This window comes from Prinia subflava, chromosome 5 (assembly GCF_021018805.1).
Source record: "Prinia subflava isolate CZ2003 ecotype Zambia chromosome 5, Cam_Psub_1.2, whole genome shotgun sequence".
Classification (NCBI taxonomy): domain Eukaryota; kingdom Metazoa; phylum Chordata; class Aves; order Passeriformes; family Cisticolidae; genus Prinia; species Prinia subflava.
In genome coordinates, this window is record NC_086251.1 from 61,388,744 (window position 1) to 61,405,358 (window position 16,615).

The following is a 16,615-nucleotide window of genomic DNA, read 5'->3' on the forward strand; positions in this document are numbered from 1 at the left end:
CCCACGGGATGGGTGCGACGGCTGCGGGGCAGGGCTGGGGCCGCCGGTGCCCAGGGGATGAAAGGCCACTGGGACTGGGACAGACTGAGTCTGTCTGCCCATGGCCAGGACATGCCAGGCTGGGCCTGCCCCAGGTGCCACGGGCAAGGAGGGAAGGACATTAAAGACAGCCTCAGATCCCAACAGGAGCAGCAGCCGAGCGGGATCGAAGGCAGCGCTGCACCGAGGCAGCCTTGCTCATGCTAATGGGGGAGAAGACTCTGCAAACAGCTCCAGGTGAGAAGATGGGGCTGGGATTTTCCATGGGCAGGCAGCCAGCCCCAATCCCTTTTATCTGCTCTTGGAACTGTCTGATTCCTGGGTGGGTGGGGTGCACGGCTGCCCCTCACCCTGAGGCTCTCCAGCACCCTTGTGTTGCTGCATCCACGGGCCCCATTCCCCAGGTTGGGGTTTTGGGGGGAATTTGGCTGCCCTTGAGCACCTCATTGCTGCAAACATCTGCAGGAGAATGAGGAAAAGCAGCAGAGGGTTCACCCATGGTGTTCCAGAGGATTTTGGGGTTATTTTTGGGAAGGGCAAGAAGCACGGCATCATTTTGTCTTCTGTTTCCAGGGGTTTTCACAGGGGGGAATTGTGCAGAGATTCCTTTCCCCTCCACAGCCCCATCCCAGCAGGATCAGCTCCCTTGGGATTGCAAATTAAAGCCATGGTGGTGGCAACCCCTCCTCAGCCATTTACCTGCTTTAAACCCATCAGGATACAACGCTGAGGTGATTTTTCATAGCACAAGCTACTGGCACTCCAAGCTGTGTTCCCACATTGCCGTGCCCTTTAATTTTGGGGGACCAGATAGTTCCTGTCAGCCCTGCTAACTCTGCTGGCTGCCCAGCAAGGCTTGCTCTGGGCTTATAGAGGCACCTCCAGGAAAGATAAGCAAGATAAAGGAATTACACACCCCAAAAGGAAAGAAGAGTCTCCCCAAAAGCAGTGAGAACACCTGCCTGGAATTCTGTCTCCCTGACTCCAGGACTGGTTTTGCAATCAGATCTCCCAGAATATGAACTCACACAAAGAACATGGAAAACCAGCAAAGGCCCCATTTTTCCCCCCATCTGGACAATTGCCAGAGATGGGTTTGCAGACCTGGAGAGCAGGAAAATATAAGTCACTTGTGCAATGGGCTGTGTGATGCTGTCAAGTGCTCAGGGAGAACTTTCAGGGAAGGGAAAGAGAGTTGGGAACAGAGCAAAAGTAATTTTTTCCTTGTTTCTGCCCAAAGGCTTTGCCTGATGCTGAGCAGATCCTGCTCAGAGAACACTTCAATAAACACTTTCCTTTCCAGGCTACACATGAACTTCTCACAAAAAAATAAATCTGTGTTCCTTTGATGAATCATTTGCATTCAAAGTAATTAAACTTTAGTCAGCAAAGCCAAAGAAAATGAGATTTTTTTTCTCCAGCAGAGATGAGATAGAGCTGGACCTGATTCCTATCAGACCCAGCGTGCCCCATTAAAGCTGCCCAGCTCCTCCAGGCCTCCCCATTTCTCTTGTGGGAAACAGGATGAGGAAGAACAAAGAGTGCGAGGAAACAGCAGGATCATCCATGAGTTTTCCAAGTGAAATGGCAGCGCTGAGTTCACTGGGATAAAAAAATCACCTGCTCCTTCCCGTCTGCTTTCTGGCGCCTCGCTTGCAAGCCCTCAGTGCTGGAGAACCCCTCCCCACCCAGGCGGGGCAGCCGAGGGCAGGGGAGCTGCTCATTACCTGAGCTGGCTGAGCCGGCGGGAGCGAGGCTGCTCCCTTTCCCTTTCTGTGCCTTCCCTCTCTCCATCCCCATCCTTGTCCTGGTTCCCATCAGATTCCCATCCCTATGCTCGTTCCTGTCCCCATTCCTATCCCCATCCTTATCCTTGTTCCCATCCCCATTCCTGTCACCATTTTCATCCCTGTTTCTGTCACCGTTCCCATCCTCTTCTCTGTGCTCATCTCTATCCTTATGTTTGTCTCTGTCCCTATTCCCATCCCTATCCCCATTCCCGTTTCCATCCCTGTTCCTTTTCCCATCTCTACCCTGCTCCCTACGCCTGTTCCTATCCACAAGCCCTGTTCCTTTTCCTATCTCCATTTCCACCTTCATTCCTGCATCCGGAGCGGTTGCAGGTTTTTTAGGCAGCCCTGGTTTTTTATCAGGATTTCAGTTAAATTCCAGATTTCCAGCTAAATTCCAGGTTTTTGTGGTGAGGTCAAAGCTGGGCTCAGCCAGGCTGTGGGACCCAGCTCAGCCACTTCCCTAAGGGATGAAACTCTGGGAAGCAGAGATGGAGGATCCTGATCTGGTGAGTGACATCCCTGCCCATGGCAGGGGTTGGAACTGGATCCCTTCCCACCCAAACCATCCTGGGATTCCATGAGTCTATGAAGAGCATGGATACGGAGCAAAACCAGCCCTGGGGACAGTTTGCAAACCACCAAGAATTCCTCCTGCTCCCTGCAGTCCTCAGCACACTTCCCCCTCTGCTAACGACTCCCTGGGATGTCACAATCACAGCCTGCACCCTTCTTGTGTCACGGGGCACGCCAGCTCCTCTGCCGGGAAAAACAGCCAGGAAAAGAACTTCAATCCTCACATTTGGGGCTAAAATTGGGTCTTAGTAGGGAGAGGTTGGGATGGACCCTGGATCTTCTGCTGGGAGCAGCGTGGGTCCCCCCTGCCACCCACTGCAGGGACAGGGGACCTCTCTGCAGGAGGGGTGGTGTTTTTGGGAGAGGGTGCTGGGGATGTTGATGGGATGGAGGTCCCCGAAGTTTGCATTGCAGGAAAGATGCGGGAGAGGGCTTGCTGTGAAGGGAAGAGAGGAGGAGGAAATGCAAACTAATTAACTAATAAATATGCTGCGCTGGCTCGGGGCAGCAGGAGAGCAATCCAGAGGGCTGACTCACTCTGACTCAGGCTAGAGGAGTGGGATGGGATCTGGCTCAGGAGCATCTCCTGCCTCAGCCACGCTGCCAGGACACAGGGACTGATCCCAAACCTGCCAGGGCCGAGCAGGGACCTCAGGGACCTTCTCCATGTGGGCTTTGCTTTCTTTGGAGAAATCGCTCTCTAGAGGGAAACAAAGCTAAATTCACCAGCTGGAGCAAACAGCTGAAATGGAGTCAGACTTTTAACATGCAATTCCCTGTCTCTCCATTTCCATCTTAAAATCAGGCCAATGCAGGACAGGTGGGAAATCCTCCTCCGTCGAGGCAAAGCAACCGTGGCTGTGGGAGGAGGTGATGTTGCAACCACTGTTGGGATCCCTCACATGAATCCCAAAGCCGTCAAAAATGTCCAGAGCCAGCAGGATGACCAAAGGAATCATGGAGTCATAGAATCCCAAAATGGTTTGTGTTGGAAAGGACTTTAAATCATCTCATTCCAACCCCTGCCATGGGCAGGTGTCACGGTGCTGTGTTTCGAGACCTCAGCGTCTCCACGCACGGTCAGCCCGGGTCACCGTGACAAGGGACGAGGAAACAAAGGAACATATAACAAACTTAATAAACTAAATTTCACACACCGCCACAGGCAGGGACTCCTTCCACTGTCCCAGGCTGCTCCAAGCCCTGTCCAACCCAGACTTGGACACTTCCAGGGATCCAGGGGCAGCCACAGCTTCTCTGGGCACCCTGTGCCAGGGCCTCACCTCCCTGACAGGGAAGAATTTCTTCCCAATATCCCACCTAACCCTGATCTGAGTGAAGCCATTCCCTGTGTCCTGTCCCTCCAGCCCTTGTCCCCAGTCCCTCTCCAGCTCTCCTGGAGCCCCTTCAGGCCCTGCCAGGGGCTCTGAGCTCTCCCTGGATTCTTCCCTTCTCCAGGGGAACATTCCCAGCTCTCCCAGCCTGGCTCCAGAGCAGAGGGGCTCCAACCCTCAGACCCCATGACTTTCTCTGGACTCGCTCCAGCAGTTCCACATCTTTGTGATGCTGGATGTTATAAATTAGGATGCCAGAGGCAGCTCTGCAGCTGGGGTCTCACCTGAGGGGATCAGAGGAGGTGATCCCCTGTTCCCTGCTGCCCAGGCTGTGGGGTCAGCCCAGCACCCCATCAGTTTTTGGGCTCCCAGCTCACACGGGCACCTCACACTGATCTTCTCACCCACCACCATCCCCAGATCCTCCTCCTCGGTGCTGCCCTCGCTGCGTTCCCTGCCCGGCCGTGCTGGGGTGGCTTTGCAGGGGTGGCAGGAAGGAGCAGGCCCCGCGGGGAGGCCGTGCCGGGCCCGGCGTGTCGGTGCAGGCTGCCGGGGAGGCGCTGCCTTCCCCCGGCCCCTGCTCGCCCCGGCTTCGCCCCGTTCCTGCCCGATGACTGGGCAGGGAGGATTGCTTCACCCCACACGCTCCAAAAGTCCCCCATGGCACCCGGGCCCTGCTCCCTGCGGTGCTGCCACGGGGACGGGCACAGCCGTGGAGCGAGGATGGGGATTTGGGTGCACGGCCTGAGATGGGGTCAGGAGCAGCACATCCCTGCTCCCCCGCTTCCAAGAGGCTGTGCCAAAGTTTTTGGAGGAGATCAGGCTCCTCCAGAGGGGACAGAGCCCGGCTATTCCCCCTCCACCCCACAGAAGTGACAGTGTGCTCTTGGAGAGACATGAGTGCAGTGAGACAAATCCTCAGCACAGGCATGAAGGAAAAAGGGAGAGAAAAAAAGTCCTGCAGTCAGCTTGGGTTTTCTTCCCACCCCCGGAGGCTTTTGCATAGACCGACTTTCTTTTTTTTAAAATTTTATTTGTTCTCGCTTCCTTTTTTCTTTTTCAAAATATTTTCAACCGACGCGTTCCTGAAGTCGTTTGCCTCCTGACAAAACCCGGGCTGCCTGCCAGCACATATTTCTGATAATTCATCCATTATTAAATGAAATCAAAGATACGAGTTAAAAAAAAAAAAAAGAAGCCATGGGAGTGTTTGCATCCGAGAGAGGCTGTTTGCAGCTGGGCTGGGAGTTTCTTCCACGGCAAAAAATCTCCCCAGGGAAAACCCACCCAAAAAGCCTGCCCTGCTCCTCACACTGCAAACATCTCTGGGTGGCCGTGCTAAAACCTGTGCTAAATTCCACAAAGCTTTTCTGCCCGGATAAAGGCGACTCCATCCTGACTTGGGTGGGTGCTGCTGGATATTCCCCTTCCTCAGGGAGAGCCTGCAACCCCTGGCCAGAGACAGCCTGACTGGATCAGCCGGTCCTCTCCAAACCGGAGCGAGAGGAAAATCTGATGGAGAGGGAGGGGCCCAGCAATTACAGCCTTTTCTCTTTAATAACCCTCGCTGCTTCCCCGAGTCCATATTTACATCCTTGGCACCAAAGTAGTAATTAAAGTCTCTCCACTCAGGTCTAAACAACGGCAGACCCTCCTGTCATTAAAAGCAGAGGCAAAGCTGAAAATAAACCTGATTTTTATGGCTTTGGAGCTTCAAACCTCTCTCTGTCAGCTGGCTGGGCAGCAGGTTTTGGGGCCACACATCAGTGCTTTGCTAGGACATCGACAGGTTGCATCTATCTCCATGGGATAGTGGGAGGAAAACTTCTCCATACCACTGGTCCCTTCTTGTGCCATTTTTTGCCATTTCCCCTGCCCATAAGGGAATAAATTGGCCTTGGGGTCTGCAGGCTCCAGCCAAAGGACTGAGCCGTGGTCATGCCAGGAGCTGCTCAGTGGCAGCTCGAGCCCACTTGCTTTAAAGAAGCTATCAAAAAAACCTGTGAGAAAATTAATTATTCACTAAGACTGCTAATTAAGCTGATTTGCTCTGTGAGGGCATTGAAGGAAATGAGCTGGAGAAGCTCTTAATTGTTTAAAAAGAGCTGTCCTTCAGACGCTCCTCCCAAGCTGCTCTGCTTGCCAAGAGAGCCTGGTCCTGTGTTCCACCGGGTCCAGAGAAGTTTCATGGAGTCATGGAATGGTTTGGGTTTGGAAGGGACTTTAAAGATCATCATGTTCCATCCCTTTCCACCATCCCAGGCTGCTCCAAGACTTGTCCAACCTGGCCTTGGACACTTCCAGGGATCCAGGAGCAGCCACAGCTTCTTTGGGCACCCTGTGCCGGGGCCTCACCACCCTCACAGCCAAGAATTCCTTCCCAGTCTCCCATCCATCCCTGCCCTCTGGCAGTGGGATCCATTCCCTGTGTCCTGCCCCTCCAGCCCTTGTCCCCAGTCTGTCTCCAACTCTCCTGGAGCCCCTTTGGACCCTGGAAGAGGCTCTGAGCTCTCCCTGGAGCCTTTTCTTCTCCAGGCCAGACACCCCCAGGTCTCCAGAGCCTTGGAGCACCTTCATGGCCTCCTCTGGACTCGCTCCAGCAGTCTGACAGTATCTGTGCCAACATCAACCTTGCAGATGATTTCAAATCAGGGAAGATCAGCCATGAAACATGAAGCGCTCCTGAGCCCTTGTCCCCAAACTGTGTGACCCAACGCAGTCCAGAGGGGATCCCTGCCAAAAACACCCAAAGAACACCTGCCATACACATATATAAAACCCCAAAGGCTACAGGCAGCTCGGAATTCAGCAATCCCAGCTCATTCCTCAGGTTATGGAAGCTTGGAAGCAACAGGCTCCAGGACCTGAAGGCAGAGCACTGCACCCACTGCCCAAAGCACCCTTGGGTGGGTGGCTGTGGGAGATGGAGCCCTGGATACCCTGTGCCAAGGGAACTGGATCCCTCCCAGCTGCCGGGTGCAGGGTGGGAGCAGAGGTGCCCCCAGGACCTCACCCAGCCTCCCACAGCAAGGAGTGGTGCCCTGCCCACGCCCAGCCTTACCCTTCCACTCCCACCACCATTCCTCTTCAACCCCACTTCACCAGGACCTTCCCTTCTCGTCCTGTAGGGGCTGGTGGAGGAAAACTCACATGGCAGAGAACAAAAGGAGCTGTTTTTAACCAAATGGATTCATCTTTGACAAGAACAGGGCGCCAGCCTCGCTTCTCCCATGGGAATCAGTCCAGCACAAACATGGTGGGTTTGCTGACAAGGAGCACATCCCATGCATTCCAACCCTTCCACCTCTGGCAGCTGCCAGGATGGGACAGATCTGGGCTTGGTGCAGGCAAATCACACCAACAAATCCAAGGGAAAAGCCAAGCTCCAAGCAAACCGCATTGCACAGGGAGCTCGGGGTTTTCCCAAGATCATACCATCCTCCACAAGAATTCCCAGGAATCTTTACTGTTCCTGGCACAGCTCTTGTGCCAAAATGCCATGATAAAGGAAAAACACAGCCACAGGGAGCACGGCTGCCAATGCTTGGCCAACCATTCTCAGTAGGAAAAGGCAAAGCTTTCTGACACCATGATTTCCCTGAGATCCTCTGCTGAGTTTCCAGCAGGTAGGAAGGATTTCACAAGCCATGAAACACCTGGGGAGGCTCCTCTCAGTCGACACCACAGCCCCACATCTCCAACGTCCCCACCAGTACCTGCCCCACCACTCCCATCCCCAACACCATTGAAACAGGCCCTCATTTTCCTACCTGGTGCTGGGAACATCTAAGAGTCAGGTTCCTCCAGCAGCTCCATGGCGAGCTCGGGGTTCTCTCAGCACAGCTGGAACATAAAGCCACCAAGAGAAAAGCTCAGTGTCCTTGCAGAGGTGGCGCTTTTCAGGGCAGGTTCCTCTTGCGTGGCCGCTGGGAGCCCATCCCGCAGGAGCCTCCTGGGGTGGTGAGGCCCCGGGATCCCTGGGAATTGTGCTCTGCTTGGAAGGACCTACCCTTTTTGACTGGTGTCCAAGCCCAGAGTGCATGTTCTTACCTGCTCGGTGGGAGACGGGGGAAGGCCGGACCACCTTTCCGAGAAACACATGGATCTCAGCAGGGCGTGGATCTCCTGCTCCTCACCAAACGTTGTTGTTTAGGAGAAGAGGGGGCTGCAAAGCTGTGGGAAGCTGGAGAAAAGAGGTCGGAGGTGCGAGCGCTCCTGAGGCTGGTGCCAGCACGGCTCTGCCGGTTGGTTCACAGCAGAGCTGTGATCAACAGGGACGGGGATGTCAAGCTGGGACTTGTCTCCTCGGCAAGGAAAGGGAACAGCAGAGATTACTAAGCGATGCAGGAATGTGGTTTGTTTAATATGACCCATCAACGCAGAAGAGTAAAATAATGACAGATGTGTAATCACATTTCCTGAGTCTAAAACCATGAGATCGAGAATTTAAACACCACTTTTCCCAAGATCAAGAAGAGGAGCCGTTTGGCTAAGAACTGATTTGGTTACTAATTTCCTCAGCATTAAGTCAGCTGTTTCCCCAATCTCTTGACAGGCTTTGCTCCAAGGACGGGGCTGGTCCCTGGCTTGCTTTGATGTGAGGGTAAGCAGAGAGGGAAGATGCTTTGGAAACAGGGATTCACCAACTGACCGAGCTGGCCTGGATCAGAGGCTCCTCGGCGCTGCTTAATTGGTTTATTTTAATGAAAGATGGCGAGATAAATTTCACACGGATCTTTATCGGGGGAGTGGCGAGTGGTGGGAGACAGAAATCTGGGTTAAGCCAACCTTCCAAGGGCAGGATGGGGGAAAGGGGAGCCCTTTCCCCATCATGGAAAGGCAGAATTCCTGCAAGGTTGGCTTGTAGAGAACAACCATGGACACCAGACCCGCAGCCCACCAAGACTGGGGGATGAAATCTCTGCTCAGCCCCTGCCATGGCCTTTTCCCAAAGGTCACGGGTGCAGGACCTGGGAGGGAGCGGTTCCATGGTGGGGTAGGGCTGGGAGGGAATGGTGTCATTTGCTTGTCAGATGTTCCCATTTGTCTCTTGAGATCAAAAGTGGGAAAAACACCGAGTAGGGAAGGTGCTGCTGGCACAGGAGCTGGCCTTAGAGGGACTCCAGTCTGCCTGTCTTCTGGATTTGGGAAACACATTTCTCTCCAAAAGGAAGGGCTGAGAGACCAGGGGTGTTCACCTGGAGAGGCGAAGGCTCCAGAGCCCTTTCCAATGCCTGAAGGGCTCCAGGAGAGCTGGGGAGGGACATGGGACAAGGGATGGAGGGACACAACAAGAGGGAATGACAGATAGGATACTGGGAAGAAATTCTTCTCTGTGAGGGTGGTTTAGGGAGCTGGGAAAGCCAAAAAAGAGGTCCCCAAGGATGCAGGATCACTCTCCCAGGTCATGGGAGACACAGAGAACATTTAAGGCCTAACAGGAAGAATACAGAACAAAATGTATTAATTTATTTTGTATTTTCCTTTATGTCCCTGTGCTGGAACTCGCCAGTGCTGGTGGGATTCATCCCTGATCTTAGCTGGAGGAGCTGTGGTGACCCTAAAGCTGATGTCCCTACAGAGCAGGGGTGCCACCAGCTCACACCTCCCTGCTGTGAGCCTGGGAATGTTCTGCATTTCCAGGTAATTGAACAAAGTGGTTCCTCCCCTGAAGGGGAGCAGCATCCCTGTATCCATGACCACGTCCATGCTTTCCTCCCTGACTTTATTAGAGCCCACGAAGTTGCTCCCTCCTGCCACGAGAAAGGCAGCTCCTTCCCCTAAACGGACTTTAATTAGCTCGACTCCCTGCTAGGAGCTATCTTGGTGACACCCGTGCTCCAATCAAGCCATGATTTCACCCCAAACTGTGCAGAACTTGGATGTGAGTTGTCCCTGGCTGGTGGGACCATGTCCTGCCTGGGGAACCGGGGAGCAAATGCCCAGTACTGGGGTGGTGTTGCTGGTCATTGCATAAGGTCACGGAATCCCAGGATGGTTTGGGTTGGAAGGGACCTCAAAACCATCCCTTTCTTCCTCCTGCCATGGGCAGGGACACCTTCCACTAGCCCAGGTTGCTCCAACTTAACTTAATGTGGCCTTGAACTCTTACCGTGCAAACAGATAACTTGAAATATAGGAAAAAAACCCATCCCATGCAGTGGATTTGGGAGCCTGTGGAAGGCAGAGCAACCTGCCAGCCCTGCCTGGAGCAGCTCACCCCGTGCCCGGGGCACTGACAGGTTCCTGGGGGTGGTGGCCTCCGTTCAGGGCTGCCATTCCGTTGTCACTCGGAGCCACCTCGGAGGGGGGGACGCAGAGTGGCTGAGTCACCCCCTCCCAGCTGTGCACTGGAGTCTAGACGGCGGCTGGCGTGGAGACATCTCCTCTGCGAGATACCTGCGCCACGTCCCCACATCAAAGGGCCCTGGGCTGCTCCAGCCAGGATGTAATTAAGCCACCCCACGGCAAGAGTTTCTCCCAGGGCTGGCTGATCTCCCTCCACAGCTCTGTTGGTCAGGGTGGTGGCCTCTGTCACCCTCCCAGGGGGATTTGGTGGCCGTAGCGGGGTCTCCTGTCCCACATTTTGTGGGGATCGCGGGTGTTTCATGCTGACCCTGCTCTAAAAGTCAGAACTCAAGATATTTTCCAAGCCAGCCATGCTCTGCATGGCAAGGAGAGGAGCCCTGTGCAAGGACAGAGGTGTCAGGAGCTCTTTAAACCCTTTTTCCTGACAAATAGCCCCAAAACCCAAGGAGCAGCCTGGGCATACTCTGGGAAGAGCAGGAGGAAGCTGAAGCCCTGGAAATCCTTGCAAACACCACCACAGCCTGCCAGCAGCTCACTCCATAGGTGACTGAGCGTTGAAATGCAGCAGGATGCAATTTTCAGCTCAGGGAAAGCCCAGGAAAGCAGACACATAACCAGAGGGACCAGCTCCATGTCACTCCTTGCTGCGAAGAGCATCAGAATCTCATTTTTACCTGTGCAAAAAGCCCCAGGAAACCCAATGCCTTGCAGGTGGGAGATGCTGGATGGTGTTTCCCCCCTTTTGGTGTAGATTTGTGCAGCTGGACTGTTGAACAGAGCCAGCAGCTGACCACGAAAAAAGAGAAAATTGGCACAAAAAAGAATTTAAGCTCTGATGGGCAGGGAAAAAGGATCCCACTATGGATTCTACTGGCAGCATCACAGGGCCAGGTGTAATGTTGCCTTAACAAAGGCAGGGAGGGGCTCCTCATCTTGCTGTTAAAACCTAAGCTCCATAGAATATCCATGAAGCTCCCATTAAAGGATTAAAGACTGGCAGGAAGATCCCAGGAGGCAGCTGTCCTCCAAAAAAAAACCCCCCACTCCATGAAGTAGAGCGTTGTTCTACTCTAAATTACAAACCTAAAGAAAATCATATATTTAAAGGTGGATTTCATCCACCCAGCTGGCTCTGCAGGTGGATTACCCCACAAAAGGGGGTTATTTGGTTGGATGATGTTCTCCCCCATACACAACTTCAACCATCTGAGCCTTAGGTGATGTTACACAGAACCGCAGAATGGTTTGGGTTAGAAAGGACCTTAAAAATCATCCAGTGCCAACCCCTGCCATGGCAGGGACACCTTCCACTGTCCCAGGCTGCTCCAAGCCCCATCCAGCCTGGCCTTGGACACTGCCAGGGATCCAGGGGCAGCCACAGCTTCTCTGGGCACCCTGTGCCAGGGCCTTACAACCCTCACAGGGAAGAATCAAAGCTGTCCTTGTGCAGCCCTGATGGATTCATGGTCATCTCCTCTCATCATTTTCCAAGAGTTTCCCCTCAGTTTCCTTCCTTTCTCTCTCTTCTGTTAAATCCAAACTCAAATTGTGAGCACAATTTGGGCTCCTGCAGCTGCACCACGGCCTCATTTCCAGACAGAGGCAACCAGGGAAGGCTTACCTGGGAAGCGTGGTGGGATTAAAAAAGAACACCCCTTTGAAATGTGGAAACCTCACTTTAAGCTGGGCAAGGATTTAAGGTTAGGAATATTCTATGAGCAAGCCAATGCAAAGTGACTTTTATGATTCATTCTGTCTCCAGCCTCATCTGGAAGTCGCTGCCGACGTAGGTGGTGGGTGACATTGAGATGAGAGGGACAGTATAGAGGCAAAGAGAATAAAAGGTGCAGTGAACATGATTTTATGGGCTAGATGATATTCTACAGGATATAATAATGTATGGAATATGAACATATCCCCTGCCTAGACAAGAGTTCACCCATGTGTTCATCCCATGGGATGCTGGACAGAAAAGGAGAGCTGGGCAACAATATCCCTTATCCAGGAGCATGAGGGGCCAAGGGGCAGCAATTATTCACTAATTATTCAATTATTTCACTCCCCAGGGTGAGCAGGAGAACCTCTGACCTGATGCTGTGCTCCCATTCCCCTTCCCCCCACAGCTTTTGCAGATCTGCTCCTCATAGAGGAGCAAAACACCAGCTTGACTTTGAGGCAGGAGGAATTACCCAACCTGACTGCCCTGAGCAGTTCCAGGGCACTGCAAATGCAGGAACCTGTCAGAGCTGCAGTTCATTTGCAGATTATTTATTTGCTTATTAGATCACATTTGGCTGATGGCTGCTGTGATCCTCCAGAGCATGAGCTCAGAGATCTTCCCTGGAGACCCACCAGCGTCTGGCCTGATGGCCAGCTCTGAGGCATCCCTAATTAACCAGTTTTGCCTTCCTAATTGAGCCCTGGAAGTCAGCCAGCAAGAGCAAGAGGCGTTCACCTGGCTGCCACCCTTTGATGACAGCAGTGGAGGTGAGGAGGAGGTGGTGGCCTGCCTGAAGCTGTGCCTGTGTCCTGTCACAGCCCCGACCTGCTGAGACCTCCTGTGGGGCTGGAGCTCGGCTCAGCCTGGATGTGTGTGGTGGAAAAACATCCTTCATTCCTATCCCACCACCTCTCCTGGCATGGGGTGGGGTGGAAGGGGCCTCCAAGGTGAGCAGAGCTTTGCACAAAGTGTCCCAGCAGTGTTTGCCATGGGGATTGCTTTGTGTCTGTTCTGGAGGGACATTCCAAACTCTGCCTGCAACAGAGCATCTACCAACCTGCCTGGAAAAGCTTTCCCTGCCTGGAAAAGCCTTCCCTGCCTGGAAAAGCCTTCCCTGCCTGGAAAAGGTTTCCCTGCCTGGAAAAGCTTGCCCACCACTCTGGTGCATCAGACATCTCTTCCCATCCCACCTTGTCCCCATACCATCAGTGGTATCTTCTCCAGGATTTTGATGTTCTTCCCCAAACCCTGCTCTTCCCATCCCACCTTCTCCCCATGCCACCAGTGGTATTTTCTCCAGGATTTTGATGTTCTTCCCCAAACCCTGCTCTTCCCATCCCACCTTTTCCCTGCGCCACCAACAGGGACCTGACATTCCTCCCCAAACCCTGCTCTTCCCACCCCACCGAGCCCGTGCTGTGTCTTGTCCTGCCCCTCTGAGGCACGCACCCCTCTGGCACAGGGAATGCCTCTCCTTGACACAGCTCAAGCATTGGAAAAATGCGTCCCGGCTGGCTGGGGCTGGGCGTGCAGCACGCCGTGGGCAGGCATCCCAAATCCGCCTCTTCTCCAGCTCCATCCCGCCATCCCTCGCCCTTCCTCGCCTCCCTCTTCCTCCCTGCTCTCCCCCGCCTGTGAAACAAGAAGGCTTTGTCTGCTCGCCCCGTTCAGAGCAGCACGAATGGCCTGAACTTTCCCTGAGTGAGTTTTTCCCCTCCAGCAGGATTTTGTGCTGTGCCGATGCCAGGGATTAACTAAGAGCATGACTCAACGAACCAGTTCAGACCAAGCAAGAACAACCCTTCATTTTTCTTCCAAGACTCTGGCTCAGCCCAGCACAGGCTGTTCTGAAGCATTAGAAAAGGGCAGTTAAGTTGAAATATGACTTTTTAAACAGTTTATTACTTTTCCTGTCCTTTGTGTTGCAGCTGATATGGGAGGATGATGGAAACACAGTCGAGGAGATCGTTCCAAGGTAGTTTTTCCCTACGTTTTCTGTCTGATTTCCAGGTTTCCCTGTGAGATCCTGACGTCTATTTCACAGAAGTACCAGGGGATGGAGACGAACATTTTCAGGAAGGATGAGATCCCCAGTTCTGTTTCATAGAATCATGGAATCATTGAGAAAAGACCTCTAAGATCCTTGAGTCCATTGTTAACCTAGAGCTAAAACCACCACTAAACCCCATCCCATGGCTGGGCAGGGCCACACTGGGGGCTGGAGCTGCCCTTTGGGATTGGAGTTACCATTTTCATGGAAAGCTTCATCAATGTTGTGTTTTTCCTTGTTGTCCCAGAGCTGCTTCCAAGCCTGAGAGCCCCGGTGCTGCCAAGAGCTCACCAGGAACAACCCACACTGCTTGGGATTGCCCAGGTGGGATCCCACGTGTGCACTGCTCATCCTGGATAAGAAACATCCTGGAGACATTGGTGAGGCCCTGGCACAGGGTGCCCAGAGAAGCTGTGGCTGCCCCTGGATCCCTGGCAGTGCCCAAGGCCAGGCTGGATGGGGTTTGGAGCAGCCTGGGATGGTGGAAAATGTCCAGGCTCACGGCAGGGTGAAGAAGGTGAGCTTCAAGGTCCCTTCCAACCCAAGCCATTCCATGATTCTGTGATTCTGTCTCTCCCTTTGCTTTGTTGTGGATGACATGGAAAAGGAGAAGGAGGCAAGGCAGGAGAATGGGGCGTGAAGCAGCAGAGCCCAAACGTGGGGATGGAAAACCTCAGGTTTGGGAACACCAGGGGTAGATAAGGGGTGGATCCAGAGCACTGGAGATTTGTCCTGCCTGCAGCTCAGGCATTTGGAGAGAAGGAAACCAGGATTTCCTTGATGGCAACCTGACATCTACAGCCAGGAGAAATCCTGCCATGAGCTGGGACTGTCCCAGCAGGGAAAGGAGCCAGACCAGTTCAGGGCCATGCCAGACTGGGCAGTGACCTGTGAGTGCAGCCCAGGGAGAACAGCTCAAAGCACCATGGAGGTGGGGAATCAGCTCCTCATGCACCTGCAACGGGCTCCAGAGCGAGGAGGTGTCCAGAGAGGGGCTCAGGAAAAGTGTCCTGAGGGTGAGGAGCACACAGCTCTGTGTGCCACGTGGGAATTTCACATTGGAATGTCCCCAGCCCCTCTGGAGCCTGAGTAGAGCCATGCCCCACCATCAGCCCAAACACCTCCTCATCATCCAGCAAACAGATGGGCTGGGAATTGCCTCCCCTGCCACATTCCATGGGGATGGACAATTTCAGTGCAGGGGTACCCGAGCTGTGGCACTGATTCTGTGTCTCTGATTCCCTCTGTGACACCTGCTGGGCGTGGCAGGCACCTGCTTTCATCCTGGGAAGGAAAATCAAGGTGTCACCTCCACTTCCATCAAAACCACCTCCCTGGGCTTCCCAGAGGCTGATCAGTGACCGAGCACACGCCATGGCCGTGCTTGGCAGGAGGGATAGGCACTGGGAAGGTGCCCTGGTGCTCTGTGCATCCCAGACAGAGCAGGGGGACAGGGACGAGCCGTGGGTTTGCAACACCGGGGATTTTCCACGGGGAGAACCAAGCAAAGCCAGAGCGGGTGGGAGGGAAGGTTTCCCAGCGCTGAAATGTTTCATTTGGATGTTTTTCTGCAGGAAACTTTCTGCTTCCAAACAACCAGCGCTTTCTGTTCAGCAGTGACCTCAGTGGGAAGAAAAATTGCTGCACAAAAGGGACGGGGAGCTGACGCCAGGAGCAAAACCCCGGCGCTGGTCCCACGAGTGGTTCTGGGTGGGTCCAGACAAAGAGTTTTTCAGAGCTTTTGTAAAAATAGTGGAATAAAAATCCCTCAAAAATCTGGCTTGCCTTTTTTCTTCTTTTTTTCTTTTTTGAGAACTCCAGAGCGCCGTTGGTTACACCAGAACCTTCCTGGCTTGGCCACTACAGCAGAAATATCCAGATCTTTCGCATTTAGTCATCTCTCTGGGCTTCTTTTGCTCCCTCATGTTAATTGAAAAAACAACACCCCAGTTAATAAAGCCTGCAAGAATCCTGAGGGCCTCATTAAAATCCTTCCCTGTGAGGGTGCTGAGGCCGTGGCACAGCTTCCCAGAGAAGCTGTGGATCCCTGGAAGTGTCCAAGGCCAGGCTGGACAGGGTTTGGAGCAAACTGGGATGGTGGAAGGTGTCCCTGACCACGGCAGGGGTGGAACAAGATGATTTTTAAGGTGCCTTCCAACCCAAACCATTCTGGGATTCTTGTTGATCCACCCTCACAGCATTAGTCTGACTTTATTCCTCTTTCTGCATTATTAACTCCTTTACTTCAGTGGGAATTGGGGAAATTTATATTCATATATTCATCTATACATGTATTCAGGGGAGCAACTGCATTTTGGTGACTACGGATGACCTTCCCCAATAAAACCTTCTCCAGATGGAAGAGATTTCCCAAAAGATGCTTCACTATTCTGACCCTTGAGCAGTGAATTTGGGGTGAATTTTGCTCTCCAGAGAAAGCCACCATGGATCACATCCGTGGTAGGAGACACTCAAGAGAGATTTCCCATTACAACAGCCAACAAAGCCGAGCCGTGGTTTGGCAAACTGTGCTCTCAAAATGTCTCAAAGAGAGTTTTAGGCTAAAAAGTCCATTTTCTGCATGTTCTGCAATCATTTCACACCAACACTGAGCTCAGTTAATTCCAGAGTACACTTGAGAGAAGAAAGGAGAGAAGATGAAACCTGCACTCTAATTTTCCAGAGCATTAGGCCTGTGGCAAAACACATCCCAACTAAGCCATCCATGAGATTTGCTTCCCAATCCCAGGCCAGGGAGTTTTCCAGAGGACACATGGGCTGGGATTCAGAAGTGGCT

At 53.1% G+C, this 16,615-nt stretch overlaps 1 long non-coding RNA gene across 2 annotated transcripts; it reads left to right on the forward strand.

Moving 5' to 3' along the window:
* The first annotated feature begins 13,333 nt into the window (after window positions 1–13,333).
* LOC134550664 (uncharacterized) lies at window positions 13,334–15,742 on the forward strand. 2 transcript variants are annotated; one of them, XR_010080391.1, is made up of 4 exons: window positions 13,340–13,469; window positions 13,697–13,743; window positions 14,066–14,335; window positions 15,393–15,742. It is a non-coding gene; the product is annotated as an uncharacterized LOC134550664 (long non-coding RNA). The 2 variants fall into 2 exon arrangements; XR_010080390.1 differs by having other exon boundaries at window positions 13,334–13,743; window positions 15,393–15,740.
* Window positions 15,743–16,615: the final 873 nt, after the last annotated feature.